The sequence below is a fragment of the Rhipicephalus sanguineus genome, chromosome 8 (assembly GCF_013339695.2).
Source record: "Rhipicephalus sanguineus isolate Rsan-2018 chromosome 8, BIME_Rsan_1.4, whole genome shotgun sequence".
NCBI classification, from domain to species: domain Eukaryota; kingdom Metazoa; phylum Arthropoda; class Arachnida; order Ixodida; family Ixodidae; genus Rhipicephalus; species Rhipicephalus sanguineus.
In genome coordinates this window covers 70,098,363-70,116,986 of record NC_051183.1, presented here as the reverse complement: position 1 = coordinate 70,116,986, position 18,624 = coordinate 70,098,363, and the positions used below count along the sequence as shown (strand labels likewise).

Here is an 18,624-nt window from a genome sequence, read left to right as displayed (position 1 = left end):
CTTCCAACCCACTACAAGGGGATCTGCAATAATTCTTCATTGTCATCAAGCACAACACCAACAAAGTGTGCATAATGCCTTACATGTTTTTATCGGGTACCACGGCTCTCCGTTGAATGATGAAAAATGGCATAGTGGCTGCTGCCCTACTTGACAGAAATTATGATTTATAGCGTAGTGGGTTCCTCGCAAGTGCACTTGCATTGGTTGCCAAGGAAGCCCATGAGCCCATCATCCATTTCCTCAGGGTCTCAACAAAGTTCTTCCCCCCTTTCTTTGTCTCTCTTTCTCACGTCAATGTATGTTATATTGCCTGGTGGGAGAGTTAAATAGCGACCGGACGTCACACAATGCGAATTACGTAACTGGTGAGCCGTTTAAACCTTCCAACCCTTTACAAAGGGCTGAGCCACAATTCTTCATCGCCATCAGTGGTCACGTAAACAATGTGCACATATTGCCTTACATATGTGTAGCTGGAACCTCGCTTCTGCGCACAATGAGGAATAATCGCGTTGTAGGTGCTTCCCAATTTCACAAATATTGTGATTTATGGCGTAGTGGGGACCTTGCTAGTGTACTTGTATTAGTAGCCCCAAGAGAGTTTACAACGGGATCTAGAAATGCCTCTCTTCCAGCTTTCGCTGTGACTGTGCTGCGCTTTCCGCGCAGGCCTGGCAATTTTTGTTTTGTTTTTGTGCTCATCATATCGGCATGGTGCACGTAAGAAATGTCTATTGTGAAATTTCATACATGGTGATAAGCATTACAGCATGCATTCTTATTACTGCCAGTCATATATTGCACATCTGGTGTATTTCACCTATGCCAACAAGCGTGAACAACCCATCGTTTTTAATGAAACGAGACTTCTGAATGGCTTCATAAAGAAACGAAAAAGCGCTGGGGGCGCTCCACCATGGGGTTATCTTCTGAAAAAGTTTTGGTTGAAGAGTTTCCAAATGATGCCCCATCAAAAGTATTATACTGCCTAATAAAGTTGAAGGTCCTTCAGTAGAGCACATCGGTCTTGATGGTTAAAGCTAGTAATTCTAGTTTGATCTGAAGTGATCTTTAGAAATTTCGTAGTATCTGGCTGAAACTTCGGCCACTCAGATCCACATGGCCCGGTTGGCCTTCTGCAAAAGAGAGGGAGAGAGAGAGAGAGAGAAACATGAAAAATAATAGTCTACATTACTATTAAACGAGCGTAATTTCCACCAAAAGTATATTACCACCTACACCGCTCGAAGAAAATTACACTGCTGCGCAAAAATGTGTAATAATGATGGAGGCACTAAAACATTGAACAGAGAGTTAATGTGATCTTAACGTTTTGATATAACAAAGGGTTGGCTTATGTGCTTAGCCTTTGTAACTCCTCACATAATATGACCATTACTTGCTTAACTTCACCGTGTTATCGCGTTCTCGATCCTCATGAGCCTGTATTTATGTGTTTGCGCGCTGGTACCTCTGCGAAACAGCAACCGTTGCGCTACTTCGTCTTGTTCAAGCTCCTTTGCGCTACGTATTGTATTTGCATCATCAAACACTTTCATGCGAAAATAAATATTATCTAACCAATAAATGAATACTCAATAGTACCCCTTCAAAGTGCATTTGTCGCCCAACTTTCCCGTTTGATCATTTCTGTTCCACAAAAAGTCAACATCTTTTTTTCGTCATGAGAATACTTCGTGGGCACGGGAATCGACGGCTCGCCCGAAAATTCCGAATTGCTGCTATATAGACTGGCCAGAATTGCTGCTATATAGACCGGCCCATAAGCTACATCCCCTCGGACAAAGAAGAAATCTAATTAGCAGCATGAGACGGCTCACCCATCCCAACGGCAAACAAGATCCGGGTACTGGCCATGATAGAGGAGAAGGTGCCAATGCTGAAGCACTTCACAGGATAACGGCTAAGGTCACCAGCACGATGCAACTCATCCTAAACATCGCGAACAAACACGCGGTCATGCACGAAGGCAGTGTCATACGACTCATACAAGCCTTCGTCATTTCTCAAATAACGTACGTGGCAACGTTTCACAAATGGACGTTTGCGGAAAAAGACAAGCTAAGCGACCTCATACGCAAGACGTGCCAGTTTGCGTTGTGTCTTGTGTCCGGAGTCAGCACCAGCAAACTCCCAGAACTAGGCTTGCATAACACGCTCGAGAGACTAAGGGCAGACTTTCGAAAACAAAACAAAACAAAAAACTCGTAGAGGCGCAACAAATGTCCCAGCTCGAGAGTCTATCCAAAATCCGCCTGGGCCGACTTGTGCTCGACAAACTCGGCATCACACACCACACCCAGCACGGCATCAAGGTCGAAATTCCAAGAAACATACACGAGCAAGTATACGCACCCGCATTGCCTCGCAACATGCACCGACGAAGCCGGTTACGACAGAAACAGTTTCGTGGATGCAGTTATCCCCCATCGAGGACATCGAGGCAAACCCTTCACGAGCGTTACCGTGTACACGGCACATGCCGAAGCGGCAGAGGAAGCGGCCATAGCATTGGCCCTTGCAGAGACCAAGGCCACGTCCGTGATCGCCTATTCGCAATTTGCGAATGGGCGCATTTCGCAAGAGGCGTGCCACATACCCCAGCTACATCCCATACACCCAGGAGAGGTCAACTTCGACGACCGAAGGCACTCGCTATGCATCCCGGCACACACCGGACTGAGCCCCCTCAACGAAGGAGCTCACCGCGTTGCTCGAGTCTTCACTCACCGAGCATCATCGGAGGAAGAGGCATCGCGGGGTACTGCACACGTCTGGGCGTGGGAGCATCGTATCACCTGCTTTCACGACATCACGACAAACTACGATTTACAGAGACGCGTATACCCATGCGCTCAAGCTAGGTTAAACAGGATGCAAGCGGTACACTACAGAAAATTACAGACTCATATGGAAACCCCATACTCATACACGCCATATATACAGTCCTTTACATACCAACAGATGCACATTGTGTGGCGAGGTTGCCACGCTTAGTTGCAAGCCGTGGGAGTATGTGGGATTAACAGACCATTCGAACAGCGCCGGCCCCTCCGTCTCTTGTACTGCTATCCTCCGCTCGTGCTGCAAGACCGCACTCTCAGCTCGAACCTCACAGCACAACTCTAGGCCGTCCAGTGTTCCGAGGACGCCGATTCATGACAAGGTCTCGGAAACTCGTACGTGGTAGGTGCCCAGGTCCAATAAAAGGACGCCGGAGTCGAGTCTTATTGGTTCGGAAATTAAGTTTACGTTCTTCTCGTCACGACGACTGATGTGTCCTACCAACACAGCAGATGTTGAATATATACAAAGCTAGTTGAGTGCACATTTACTGTGTCATTTTTACAGAGATACGAGATCGGGACCGCTAATATGACAAACTTGTCCTCGTAACGGGAAGAAATGCCTCTGTGTTCGAGGTGTAATAAGAAGAAATTACCTCACCTTCCTTTAGCGAAGTTAGTCCATACGTTGATAAGTTTTCTGCTGAACGGAATGTCAGCCTTGCATCCAGATTCACGATCGTAGGGCCTTCCGAACTCGAGGGGTGTCTCGTCTGCATGAGTCATGCCAATCCAAGAAGGTCTTTTGTTACACCGAGATACGTAGTCCAGTTCATAAACGTACACACCCTTTCCGGTGTTTCCTGCAGCCGTAGCATTAGACAATTTCGATGCGGTAATGAATGTACCGCAAATCACGCGAGAGTCACTTTTGGTCTGAACGAACGCTTGGCGTAGTGCGTCGTAATCGAAGTCATTAATACTGTTCATGTATTCATCTTGTATCTTGAGGACACCCGCAAGCGGTAGGTCACTATAAAGGCTTCCCAAATAGTGAATACTTTCGGCCTTGTTGATCTCCCGCGGTGGTAGGACCTGTGAGAACGTGTCTCTGAAGCTTTCGTAAATCATCATACTGCCCTCATTCGCAACGTGGCCAATTATAACATCTTTGTCTCCGGGAAAAGGAGCCTTGCTGTTGTCCACGGGCAGGAATTCATCCCCGTAAATCGGCTTGAACTGACCGGCTCCTTGGTCCACGAAAGTTTGCTCGACTGACGAGATCAGAGTAGCATCGAGCCTTCGCAGACACTCTACGCTCTCCGATGAACCATTTCCACCCTCGCTTTCATTGTAGCAGCCGAACATCTGCGCAAATTGTTTTGTATAATCAAGGATCGTCGCAGTACTTAGTGTGCGATCGCTGTTTGTAACTCCGGCGCTCTGTATAATCACTCTCGCGAAGAGGTTCTCGCTTCCTGGAGACAGGAGGTGGAAACCAGCAGCTATACCGCCGGCGCTCCATCCGAACAGCGTCACCGAGCCTGGGTCACCGCCGAAAACCTCGATGTTGTCTTGTATCCACTTTAGGGCCAAAACCTCGTCGTGGAAAGCTTGGTTACCAGGTGCCTCTTCGGTTCCGTCATACAGGAAGCCGTACGACTGAAGCCTGTGAAAAAGAAAAAAAGAATATACAATCGTCAAATGCCAAAACCTGAAAAGAGCGTGCGTATTACTTAAAAGAATCAGCACAGTGAAAAAAATTCTAGACCATGCAAATGACCAAAGACACAGAGAGAGCCAACAGACCGAGCATACAATGTTTTGTAATTACTTGATCATAAAGATAAAATATTATTAAAGACCAACAACACTGATCTTTCCATGTTACACATCTTCCGAACATCTCTGACAGTTGTATTTTGTGCACTGGTATTGACAGTATCTTTTGTTTTTCACTCTTTTTTTATGTACCCGTCCCCCTTTGTAATACCCTCGCAAAAGGGCCCTTAGCGGTATTGTGAAAAAATGAAACAGATGACAGCGTCTATCAAGTCCTTTGAGTCTCACCTTTGCGTTACTTTGTGTCTCACCTTGTAACTTTCTGCTAAAATAAAGCAGTGCCAACTTGCCCCATTTTTGCTCTTTCTGAAGCTGCTTAAATAAAGAATGTGGTCTTTGTGCTTTTGCACAAAGATCACTTCTTTATTCTCAAAGTCTCGAACACGCAGTCAGCGAGCTACGTGGGGGCCGCGGACCTTTCGGTGGCGGCCCAGCCCATACTAAACTGCCTATGTCTAAATTTATTTTTTTAATAAGCATGCTCATGAGCTACACAGACGTGAGTGGTCTCCACCATTTTTTTTTCGTTAGGCGCCCCATGTGGTCACCATGCGGTAAAACATAACCAAGCGAAAAAACTATATGTTTCAGAATCGCCGTTCATATTTCAGTCATTCTCGAGATCATTATCGGTATGTTTCTCGAAACTTGAGGTCAAATGCCCTTAGAAATGACGCTTTTATTATATATGCGAAAGGCCTTCTTTGCAACGGCGACGTTAACTGACATTTTGCTCATATTGACAGATTGTTCATTAGGTACACTACAGGTGGCCCCGAAGCAGTCAGGTGCAATCAATAGCGGGGTGCGTCACGTTTTCTGATTTAAAACCAAATATTGCATTTCGGCTGCTGCAGAGCAGGGTGCTTACAATATTGTGAGTGCTCTAGTGTTAGCTTATGGTAAATATCCAAAAACACACAACATTCAAGGGAAATGGAAGTTGAAAGTCACGACGTACGAATGGAAACAGGGAGTATAGCCGAAGTCACCGTTTCGACAAGAAGACTTCGTAATTTAGATGCGCAGAGCTAAATGCACAAACGTGAAACGTAGCAAGAGGACAGGACTAGTTACGGTCTCTTGTTACATTTCTCGTTTGTGCATTTCGCTCAGCGCATCTACATTACAATGCCGTACGAACTAGCCCAAAATTGAAGCTTTTCTAAAGAAGACTTCAATTCGTTAGCGCAGCCCTGACGAAGGCAAGTCATCTTGCAGAAACAGCGGCATCCCCTGTTAGCAGTTTAGTATAACATAAATGGTTGGGCGGGGTACCTATACGCAATTGTGACCACGACGACTTCTCCGATGGAAGCCAAGTTGCCGCCGTCATCGAGCCACATCGCCGGCGAGCCAACTTGAAATTCCCCACCGTGTAGCCACGCCATTACTGGCAGCGGCGCCGACGCGCCCAGTTTCGGTGTCCATATATTTAGGTAGAGGCAGTCTTCGCTTTTCGGCCTATCTGAAAGTTGAAAGCATAAGTTTCGGATCAGATGTGTCACCTCAATGAGTCAATTATTCGAAGATTAGTGTTAAAAGACTGGGCGTGCAAACATGGACACGTCAGGACAACGCTAGCGGCGTTTGTGTTCTCTTCACTTCTCTCTTGGGTCCGTGTTTGCACGCCCCGTCTCTTAACGACAAGACCTACGAAGTAGTTCAGGTCTATGTTATCCAAAACTGTTTGAAGATGCATTCGTAAATACTCTACTTGTTCAGCCACACATCAACCAATAATACAGGCCGGTTATTAAAAAGTGGGCTACTAAAGTTAGGCTTATCGTCCAATTCTGATGCTTGGCCTTGTTGGTGTGACATAATAAGAGTAAAGCTCTTTAGCGACAGGGACACCGAAGCGCTCATGTTGTGCTCTTCCTGGGTCCCTGTCTTCCAAGCGCTTTGCTCTTATCATACTTATTGTGTATGACGTACACATGATCCACCGTGGTTTATAAGGAGTCGCGCAACCGAGTTTAACAACTCGGGTTCCATTTCCCGCCACTGCAGCTGCATTTCTGCAGGGCACGTAACTGTGTACTCCAGTGCGCTGAGATTATGGCCTACGTTAAAGACCACGAGTCGATTTAGGTTTACCCACAGCCGATACTACTACAGTGTGCCTCATAATTACAGCTTAGTTTTGGCACGCAAAAAGCGCCAACAATTATAATGTTTCATAAGTTATGTAAAGCGCTGCTTCTGTAACAAAATAATAAATTGTGTGTACCGCACAGTAACACGGCTAGGCTTAACTCAGCGTTCACCGTGCCAAGCAATGTCAGTGATACAAAATTCGTTATCAGAAAGAAACAATCTGCTGAAGGTCCGACGCTTTTCGCTTACGCCGAAGGAAAATATGCCGTATAACCAAACGCCAAATATCAAACAAAGTCAATAAGAATTTTTGAAAGTTCAGCAATGAATTGTTGATGCAAACTGTTTCTAAATAATATGGACTGACGATCAAGCTTCTCTTATGAACAAGACATCCGACAACGGGTGCTCACGGTCGGTACCAATGCTGAGTTGCAGCTACCTCTTGAGGAACAAGGGTTAAAAACATGGAATAAATCACATCCACTCACCTACCCCCCCCCCCTCTCCCCTACGATTCTGCTAATGACTGCTGAATAGTGCGAACACATAATGCACAGGTCCGGTCTGCCACACAGTAATCTGTGATTTTGACATCAATATTTGGAGGACATACTCTTTTTAATGCCGGACTTTCATGCGCCGAGAATAGTGCAAACAGGGAATGCCATTAAACTCTGCACCAACGCGTGGGCTTATGCGAGTTTCTTGGCACGAAAAGATGAGAGATAATACCCAACAGCTCTCCAAAAACAAGCATGGGATGTGCAAACGTAGCAAATGAAATTTTAGAAAATATTACAGCTGAAAGTGACAGGTGAACTTATAACAGTGAATACAAACAGCATAACTGCGACTAGGCGCCTCTTCAACTTGAAAATTCGCCAATTGTCTCAACACACTCGGTTGCCCAGAGAATTTCATCGGCGTTGTGAAAACGACGCAAACAGTCTGAACGCACTTGCTCACTATTCCGTCGTCCTTGAAGGTATTCTATTCCACGCGAAAAGGCATGCGCCGGCTGCGAAGGGGTTTTATCTTATCAAAAGCTCAGAGCTTTGGACTTAAGCCTGTTTCACATGCGAGCGATTTTGCTCCAAGAGCGGAGTGGCTGCCGTCGCGGGAGCCCAAAAACAGGTTTTAAGAGCGACCAGTGGACGATCGTAACGCCAGCGATCGAGATCGCCGGAGTTGGAAAAATTCGCTCGCGGCAGAGCGTCTGCCCAAGGTCACCCAATGGGAGAGCAGTGACGAGGGGAGCACGTGATTGCAGGGGCGGAGTCGAGGAGCCGGCGCGTGCTCCAGGAGGAACTCGGTTTCCTAGCAGACGACATTCGCTGTAACGAGCTGGCAGTGTAGAAACGCCGTTCTTTTCCTTTTGTTGTTCTTTACTGCGCTTCCATCAAAGCAGACAAATCGTTTGCACGTGTCATTTTGTTCTTTTGCATCTTTATCGAATCGTGGCACCAACACAGGTCCGTACAGAGGGACCCTACAGCACTGCGTACTTGTTGGTCGCGAGAACGCTGCCACACCAACGGTATGAAATCTGCAGCTGCTGCGCGCCATCACATGGCAAATAGATAGACCTTCTGAAACCATTCGTGTTAAATATATGTTATCCGAATCTAAAAGGGTAGGAATTACATAAGCAACACCGTTGCATCGTTAGCGTAAAGCAGGCATCCGACTCCTGGTGCGTTGGTATCGCAAACAGAAAACAACGTAAAATAAAAAAGAACGAAAACCGACAAGTAGTATCTGTCATTTGCCGTGAAAGCGGCAGCACTCTTTTATGCAATATTAGCTGCAGTGGATTCGTCGGGTGACGAAAAAGCTTTTATCATGTGAATTATTTCATTTCAAGTACGCTAACTGCTACATTGATAAAAACTGTGCACCTAATTTGAAAGGCCATTAACATTTAAAGTATCCTTCATGCACTTTCGTGTGTCCGTGCATTTGTAAGTAGTGGCCTAAAGACGCACTCCCGCAAGACAACATTCGCAATTTATTCCATGGAATATTCTATAAAGCATACCCTTTTACCAAGCTCAGGGAACGCAATGAGTAGCCAACCACGCGCAACGCTTCGGTCAAACAAACACGCACAACGCTCCGCAACTCCTCACTGAAATACCTTCATTTCCACTTTGAGAACAAGGTACGTGCGGCCACATTTACTTTTGAATTATGATCCTTATTTATTGGCTAGCACTTTGACGAGGATTAAAATGAGTTCGTGAGCAATCAACTTCGTACAATACATATACTCATAAACAGTCACAAACTCTTAGAAACTACATGATTTATATGCCGAAATTTTTATGTACTACTCGTGTGAAAAGAACCGGTAGAAACAGATCAAGCGTGCAAATGAAGAGAAGCTTACCGTAGGGGACCCAAAGCAGATACCGTGCTGAAAACACACTGATTTGCATGCAAGAGGGTGGCGTCTTCGTGGCATCAAGCACGTCCTCACCCCATGGCGATGGCGGCTGCGGCTTTTTGTACCGGAGTTACCCGAGCGGCGGTTTTGCGTAGGGTACGCCAGTAAAGCTGTACACCTTTCTGCCTTCGGCAGCGTTACGTACTGCACCGCGCATGTGCCCGGCTCTCGTGCTTACTACAGGAGCCCCATCTGCACCGCACGCTAAACGATAAATAAGAGCGTAACGCAAACGGCGACTTGTATAGAAAGATAATAAGCAGTTACGCGAAACATCCTTCTTTGAAATAATACTGTCATTTCTTTTTTTTCGAGACAAACCTCACGTCAGTCTTGTGCGAGATACACCACAAAGCTAGCTGAAGAGCAGCGAGAGAGCAGAAAGAAAATGTTGAACCTCTGCATCCGGCATGCGGGCGTTGCTGTCCCCTGATCCAGCTGTTGAGCACTAGTGACCCCATTTATTATGTACCTTCTATAAAAGATTGCTGGCTGTATTCAGTATACTATTGCGCTACACTTGCGCGTAATGCACACACACAGGTGCACACCGGCGTGCAATGCCCTGCGCACACTTTGCTGCTGCCTCTGCGCCGGTACACTTCACCTTCATTACACTATATATATATATATATATATATATATATATATATATATATATATATATATATATATATATATATATATATATATAGATATATATATATACATACATATATATATATATATATATATATTGTGAAAGACATTGTACTTCGACGTAGGAAATAAAACAAATATTTATTTTATCCTAACAGTTTCGGCTGGCGGTCCAACCTGCTTCGGAGGGAGCAGTTGAAACGACACAGCCATGGCCCAACCCGCTGCACAAGGGCCACCCTCCCTGTTTGGGGGCCCAAACGACACTTTTAAAAAGAGCAAAAAGGAGAAAAAAGGAGAGAGAGAAATAACGAAGGAAGCAACAGTGACAATTGCTTTGCTGGGGCGTTCGTCAGCGGCTGCGAAACGAGGGAGGGGAAGAACAGCGGGAGGAAAGACGGAGAGCCGCCGGCGACGGGTGAGGCGGGCAGGTTATCCCTGCCTTATCTTCGCAGGGTAGATAGAAAGGCGGCCTGAGCAAGCGACCAAGGAAAAGGGGAAAAGAGAATTTTTCGCTTCTACGCATCACACACACATGGTCGAAGTTCAGATGGTTCGGCGGTTATCCCGCGGCGCCGGGCCATGCACACACGAGAAGAGATACATACGACCCGCTCCAGCTTAGGGAAAACTCTGGCCACAATACAAGGCTAAATGTACCCCGCTCTCTCTTTTTCGCGCAAAAAAAAACAAAACAAAGAAAGAGCACCAGCCGGCTGATGCATGTGGCACCGATTGGGTCTATATTCACGCGCTCGACCGTTTACGTAGCGTCCGGTGCGACTGAACTCACGTGTATATGCTTAAATGAATGAATAATTAATTAAATAATTGCCTGTCTGGTCGCTACGATTGGTCACGGAGGCACGTCAGTCGCCCAGGGCTCTCGTTGATTCCGTGGGTGAGTGATTTGAATTTGTTTATGAAAAATGACTCCCGCTGTTCGCACTCCCGTGTGTTCTGAAAGCCGGATATTAGAAGTATAATATTTATGGACTCGAAAGAGTGACCAGGCAGGGAGTGTAATGTGTTCGGGGAGCGGCAAATTAGTGTTGACACATCGCTAGCGCCTCTACGAGAGGTTCGCGTGCTGGTGTGAGCAGTGGTAGAAGAAGACGACGTTGATGAGTGAGACTCTCGCGCTGTTCGCCTATGTGGCGTCGTATAGCCTGTGTGGCATCCAAGGTGTTTAGTTTAATTAAATTATTTCATATCTTCCAACTACGTCTCCTGACTTCTACGACGCCTGAAGACAACATTTTCAGGAGTGGGATTACCATCCAGTCGTCACCGAAAGCGTAAGCGTAGGTCAAGTGCACGGAGCTGGTTAACCCAAAATGGAATCGAGCGAGGGAGCAGCCAACCCAACTGGCGGTGAAAACACGGACTCTTGCCATGGAGATACGATCACGACTCGCAACCTTCTTCAAGTCCTACAAGAAAAGGACCGACTCCTGTCGACACTGCTGGAACGACTCACTGTAGCCGGCGAGGCGCAGCCTCAACCAGCGCCTACGTTCCAGGTGATCCCGGACTTAAGCCAAAACAATAGTGCATTCGATGGCTCCGATTACGCTCCTTCGGCGTGCGAGTGGATCGAGAACATTCGCCGAACGTCGATGCTTCACGGGTGGCCAGCTGCCTACATGCTGAAAACTGCCAAGGCCCGATTGGTTGGAGCTGCCAAGGACTGGTATCGTTCTAGGAGCTCCCAAATCACGTTGTGGGAAGAGTTCGAGATACGTTTCCGTCGGACCTTCGTGATCCAAATTCGTGTTGCGGAACGATGGCGAAGGATGCAAGAGCGCGCGCAGCAGCGTAACGAGAGCACGACCACCTACTTGCATTCCAAGGTGCGTCTTTGCCGTGAAGTTAACCTCGACTTCAACGATACGCGAGAACAAGTCCTCACGGGGCTAAGGTCCCGAGAACTCTGCACTATGCTCTTGGGAAAGATGCATGACGACGACGACGACCTCCTTCATGACATCCTGGAGTTCGAGCGCATCAAACGAGAATGGCGGGAGATTTTTGGATCACGCGCCTGACACCCTGTGTCATCACCGTGTTCGGAGCGCAGCCTGCCCATGACAAGGGAATTGATTATCGACGCGAACCAAGGAACAGATCGACGCCAGGTGTTGCAGCCTGTCAGCCAACGCGGTAAGCGAAAATGTTACAACTGCAACGTCTACGGCCACATACCACGTGATGGTCTGAAGCCTAAGCAACCGCACAAGTGTCAGCTTTGCCAAGCAACTGACCACACGCAACGCAACTGCAAAGCTTTGTTGCGTAACGAGCCATCAGAGAAGCACTTCCTTGCACCGAGGCCGGTCATGTGTTGCTTAAGGAAGTAATTTTCGATGACTTCGCTCTCGTAGGCCATTGACACGGGCAGTTCTGGTTGTTGCGTGCGTCAGCAGCGGCGCGATGAGGCATCGAGATGGTGCAGGAACCTACTCCTCTGTACGGTTTTGGCAAAATGAATGCACCAGCAACCAGAAGCCTTGGTCACTGCAAAGCAAAGGTCAGCATAGAAGGCGTTATTGCAGCGAAGATTCCTGCCTGACTGCCCCAGATGAAGCACAAAGTGTTGGCCTATGAGTGGGGAGAACCTTCACCGACTTGCCCTTCGTCAGTTATGCCAGGGTCGGAAGCACATTACGCTTCTTCCACCTAAACGACGGTCCTTTCTCAAATCTAGTGCCATTGGAACAGCCCTTGAACCTGATATTGAGAGCCAGAGAACATGAACTTCGAAAAGATACGGTGAATTTTATCACTATGTCCACCGATCACTCTATCACAAGCCCTGTCGTTTCTCGGCCCCGTGGACGTGACGTGCTTCCTGAGATTAAAAGAGGAAAAAGCGCAGCTGCCCTCACGATCCTGAGCAGCATGATTGCGATGTCCACTTGAAACACGTAGAGGGCAGCCTGAACAGCGCCATTAAGAAAAGTACAGGCAAGAGTCACATTGATATGCTTCATCGATCGAAGCCTAGTTTTTGCGGAGGTGCTCTTCAACAGCTTGCCAACATGAAAAGCCCATGGCAACCTCCTCAGGAATTTAGAGAGCAGGTTAATGAACGACTACTGGACGAACAGGATGCCGCCAAAGAGGTCTGTGACCGACGACACTACATGCAAGGCTTTGTGAAGCTGGATAAAGAGTATTTACGAGCAAGGCCACAGAACATGCCTGGAATCAGACTGAAACTCAGTCGAAATGTCATGGACCTCTCGTTGTAACACAAGTTTTGTATTCGGACACCTACCGCGTCGCTGAGTTACGTCATAACGAGGAAAGACGATTGGCAACAACTGCCTGCGTCTCACAACTAAAGTGGTGTACTACAACCCGAGCATCACATCATGACAATGACGCATCCGAAGAGTCCCAGAAGGAAGAAAACCCACTACTACAACTTCTGCAACGCAAACGCACATTGTCGACCAGGTTACGAGACTGCGTGTTCTGATTTTATTGTATTTCATCGTATTGAACATGGAATTGTTGCCATGTTCTTGTGCTGTGTGAACCTTGGTGTTTTTTCCCCATTTTATTTTTTGTGGCTTTCCGCAGCGTCAAGCCAGTCAAGATGGCAGGAAGGGATGACTTATTTTATTCAGAGCCTAACATTACGAACTCGCAAATTTCTGTGTTGTGTTGGATTTAGGGTGTCAGTGTTAGCGCATAGCCTACTGCTTCTTATTCTCTTTGTTTCTTGTTTATCTTGTTGATATCGTGGGTCATTTACTAAGTAAGTAGTTAAATAGAAGGATGGCCGAACATTTGTATGCTAAACCAGTTAAGGAACTTTTGCCGACATCGCCTTAACGAGCACGTTAAGCTTTTCAGAAGGCCGAATGTTGGCACATCACTAGCGCCTCTGAGAAGCGCGCGTGCTGGTGTAAGCACTGGTAGAAGAAGACGACGTTGACGAGTGAAACTCTCGTGCTGTTCGCCTGTGTGGTGTTTAATTAAATTATTAGATGCGAAGTATCTTAAGGCGGAGCTCAATCCGGCGGTGGTGGTATGCGGCGTGACTACCCTTACTGCGCATGCGCATACCATCTCCACACACATCCTCTCCACTCACCCTCTCCCCTCCCATCTCCACGTTCCCTCTCCACTTTCCCTCTCCCCTCCCCATCTCCACTTTCCCTCTCCACTCCCCCTCTCCCCTCCCCCTTTCCACTCTTCCTCTAAAACACGGGCTAGACATGCCGAAATTCTCTCTTGCGCAATGCCGCGATGAGCTCGAGCGCATGCGCGTCCCCTCCGCTTCTCTCTCCTCGCCCACGCTGCCCCCCTCTCGCCCGCCTGTCGACCGCGTTCCCCGCTCGCCCTGTTAGAATTAACGGCCAGGCTAGATGGAAGATACGACGCGCGTAGCGTCCCTCTTCGCGTTCCACGACGCGAGGTCGGTAGCATGCCCAACGAACGCCAACGGAACGCGATCGTGCAAGTGCTCCGGCTTCGCATCGCCTCATGGTCCCCTTTAGCGGGAGATGGTGTAATTTTTCTATATCTTCCTATCACGTCTCCTGATTTCTACGACGCCCGAAGACAACATTAGAGAGGAGTATATATATCCGAAAGTGGGGAACTTTAAGGGTTGGTTTCTTTGATGTTGATGCAAGCTTAATGAAAACAAGCATGGTGTAGGGGGCGTTAAATGTAGTGTTTCAACTGAGTGATAGGAATTATGGTATAAACGCGAAGTAAAGCGGTCAGTGGCACCACTATATATATAGGCGGAAAAACTTTGCCGCAGTTAAAATACTGACACTGTTCCCACTAATTAACATAAATTGGTAATTAACTTTTTAATATTGATTTGAGGGCAGGTGTTTATATGAGAATGTTGTAGTGGGTGCCAATTTCTGGCACACCCATTTTTTAGAAATCACGAAAGTTGACGGTAGTTCGAGATATTCATAATCGAATTTCAAGGACGAAATCCAAACTCATCGTGCCGGGCGCGCGCAAAGCGCGGCCGTACACAGGAATGACACGTGACAGTAAAGTGACGAAATTCGAATGAAGGCGCGCAGAAGCAGAATGTGGCCACAAAAATAGGCAAGCATTCTGAAATGGACAAGTGGAGAGCTTAATACTCGCTCAGGGAAAAAAAACAATCATACACACACACACACACGATAGCGTTCCGCTCAGAGGCATTGTGACAGGCCAGTAGATCGCAGGAAGGGTAGTAGTGCTTGTAAAGCCGTCTTCTGCGATGTTATGTCCGGACGATGGCGTAGTAGTCTTTCATCTGATAGAGGCTGGTCGTCTAACTTGATGAAAGCACGGCAAAGAGATTGTGTGCTATACTACGGACAGTGACACAGACCATGTCCGATTGTTTCTTCGTCGCCGAAGTGTTCACAGGCGGTGGTGTCGGCCATCCCTATGCGGAATGTATAGGCTTCCCAAGCAACGCTTAGCGTGCTGCTGCTCTTGACAGGCAGCGCCATCTCTGGCAGAAAAAGAGAAACTGGGGTGTTAGCAGCGCGCGTTTTCCCTTCTCTCCACCGCGTTGCCGCTCGCTTTGCACGTGCAGAGCTCTCGCTGTGCACTTGCGCCGCCTCACAATGTACCGCTTGCAGTGCTTCTTCAAATGGATTGTCAAGCTTGAGTGGCACTTCCGAAAAGCGAACTTGATAAAATCAGAAAGCCTCGTCAATCACGTTAACGGTGAGGAGCAGACGATCGACAACAACGACGCCCAACTGAAAGCGAAATGCGTTTCCCAAGTCGCGATTACACTGCGTAGGACGTATACCTCGAGGTAAGTCTCATTCTGTCATGTTGAAGATGAATATTGGTCTACATGCACTCCGAAATGAAGCCGTACACGCTATCGATGTTCTGCGGCGTGGACAAGGAATCATATGATTGTTGTTTTGATATGGCATGCTTACAGTAGCAGCCGTGTACTTTCGTGAACAAACGTTTGCGGCGCGCGAAAAAAAGATTATACGGCCATGGCACTGCTTCCTGAGAAGGTTAGAGTCAAGTCCTCCGTGCCGCTGGAGAATCACCCGCCGAGTAAGACGCGAGGCACCTAGCTGAGTTTAACCAGTGTGAAGCAAGAGGAACTGCTCGCCTTGTTTTTTCGGCTCTCGCGTCATGCTTGCAGTTTCTTTTTATGATATCGACTTGACAGGCGTATAAAACCTGTTGCGTGGACGCGGCTAGCAAAATCGCACAAAGTCAGAAGGTGGTTACTTAAAGGTTGCAATTGCTAAGCATGTATTACGTGCCAGTTATATTTAGCGGCTTAAATATATATCACCCTAATAAAGTGACAAAAAACAAAGCAAACCTGCAGAACGATGTCAAAGCTTGCTGCAAATGCATAGACGTCCGTTCCGGCGTGATAAAGCAGCCTTCCCGACGCGTGAAATGCAGGCGCCGTGCTTCTGACGATGTGCCGAGTTCAGTTGAATTCAACCAACCGCGCAATGCTAGCGGTATAACGCGAATGTGAACGTTCAACAACGACGGGTAGGTCTCACGAACACGGGGAATCAAAACACAAAGTTGCTTCACCTACAACCGTAACTGGACTAACAATACGAGAAGACAGCGAGTAATCATTAATGTAGTCGCTGCGTGCATGCGCCGCGTTATTTACCGATTCAGGTAGTCGGAACGAACGAAAGCGATGAACTCAGACAGCCAAAATAGAAGGCGAGACAGCGCTGTCAGCTATCCACGCTTGCCCCCTTTATTTCTCGTACGACACGCCCGGGAAATGATTCAGTTTAACACGTGAATCGTGTGCCTTGGTGTTGTCTGCACTGTTGTGGCTGGCCGCTAAACCGCAATACTTCGGACCACGCTTGCGCTCTCGCGGGGTCGCTTCTGCCATAGAGGAAATGCGCAGCTTCGCACAGCAAGCCTCTCGGTTCAGCGTACCCAGATGACGGCCCCCCAGTTACCCGCACCGAGAGAAGAACGCGTGCGCTCGTGCGCCACCGCTACCGTGAAAGGGGCTGAGTCGGCCGCGCAGAAGGTTCAGAGCTTTCCGACAGAGCCGCAGCGCGGCTGGCGCGGCGCTGTCGTCGCGCCGCAAACTTGAGCTTGGGTTCCCTATACGCATAGGTAAACGCGACGCCCAGCCATAATCTACACGGAACGGTAGCGCCACCTCGGCGAAGTATTGATGGGACTTGAAGGCTTGACGTGGGATCAAAGAAGTGTAGTCGTGCATGCATGGAATGTGGCTTATTCCAATTGGACATGGTGCATTGGCGAGCGAGCATGAGGAGTTTCCGAGCAGCGGCTGTCCTTGAAATAAGTATCGACAGGTCGCGGTCCTCTGTATGGGCTGAACGGGCAGCTTGATCAGCCCGTTCATTGCTGATAATCGCACAGTGTCTTGGTAGCCATACAAATGTAATCGGTACCCTTTCTCGGTTAGGTGGTGGAACATAGCAGTCTCAAATACCAACTGTTCGTGCGGACCGCGGCGTAAAGTCGACAGTACAGATTGCAGTGCCGCCTTGGAGTCGCAGAAAATCGTCCACCTTTTTCTCATTTCGTCGTTAATGAAAAGGAGCGCGGCGCGAAGCGCTGTGAGCTGTGCTGCCGTCGATGTTGTTGGGTGAGCCGTCTTGAACTTGATAGTTGTGGCGATCGTTGGAATCACGGCCGCCGCTGTTGAACTGCTCCGTGGGACGGAGCCGTTGGTGTAGACGTGAGTCGAGTCTTGATACTTCTCGTACAATAGAAGTAAAGCGAGCTGTTTAAGAGCTGGTGGTGACAGATCTTGTTTTTTCTGTACACCTGGTATTGTCAGGTTGATGATTGGTTGTTTCACGCACCATGGAGGAACCGGAGGTCTCGCCGCCGTTGTGAAGCCAGTTGGTAGAGATTCGCCATGTGTGGTTACTGTTCGGCAAAATGAGGTGCGTGGTCTCTCCGCTGGTAGAGAGGCTAGGTGGTGGTGTGTAGTCCGGCCAAGATGCCTTGTGTGGGTCCTCAGCGCTTAAACCTCAATATGAGTCTTTATGAGGTGGTCCTTGGCGATGGCTATGGTCGCCGCTGTTGAAGCACTCTGAGGCAGGTCTAAACAAATCCGGAGGGTCTGGGCCTGAACACTTTGTCGCATGCGTCGACTTGTCTTGTTTGCGTTAGTTAATGCAGGCAAACTGTATCGCAGGAAACAGAGAAAAAGCACGCTGTATACAGTTGTAACATAGCACTGGGCGACATTCCCCAAGCCTTTCCAGCGAGAAACTTGAAGAGGTGAGAAATGCCTGTCAACCGCTTTATCATGTTTACCTTCCCAATCATCCAATCGTTGTTTTACTGTTCGCTGTAATATTTACATCTGACTTCTCTTAAATTATGTTTGCGTTTGCTTACGTAGAGACGGTAATGACAGTCGTTTACCTTTGGGATGTCCCCGGTTAATATAATAGCTGTTGAGGTTTTACATCCCCAAACCACGACATGACTATTAGAGACTCCGTAGTGCAGGGCTCTATAAATTTCGAGCACCTGGTGTTCTTTAGCGTGTACCTATGTCGAAGCCCACGAGCCTCTTGCATGTCGCCTCCCTCAAAATCCGGGATTCGATCCTGCGACCTCAGAATCAGCGATCGATCACCATAACCACAAGTCCACAACCATTACACAAGCACGGCACGATCGCATGAGGGGTTGAAGGTTCGCGGTTACACGTGAGAAAAACAAACAAACAAGTCACGCATATTGGGCTTATTGCGCACATTGGGCTTAGGCAGAAATGTTTTTCGGGGCTGG

At 47.9% G+C, this 18,624-nt stretch overlaps 1 pseudogene; it reads right to left on the bottom strand.

The window, feature by feature from the left end:
- Positions 1-991: 991 nt before the first annotated feature.
- Positions 992-10,565, bottom strand: LOC119403306 (acetylcholinesterase-1-like; annotated as a pseudogene).
- Between the last annotated feature and the right edge of the window lie 8,059 nt (positions 10,566-18,624).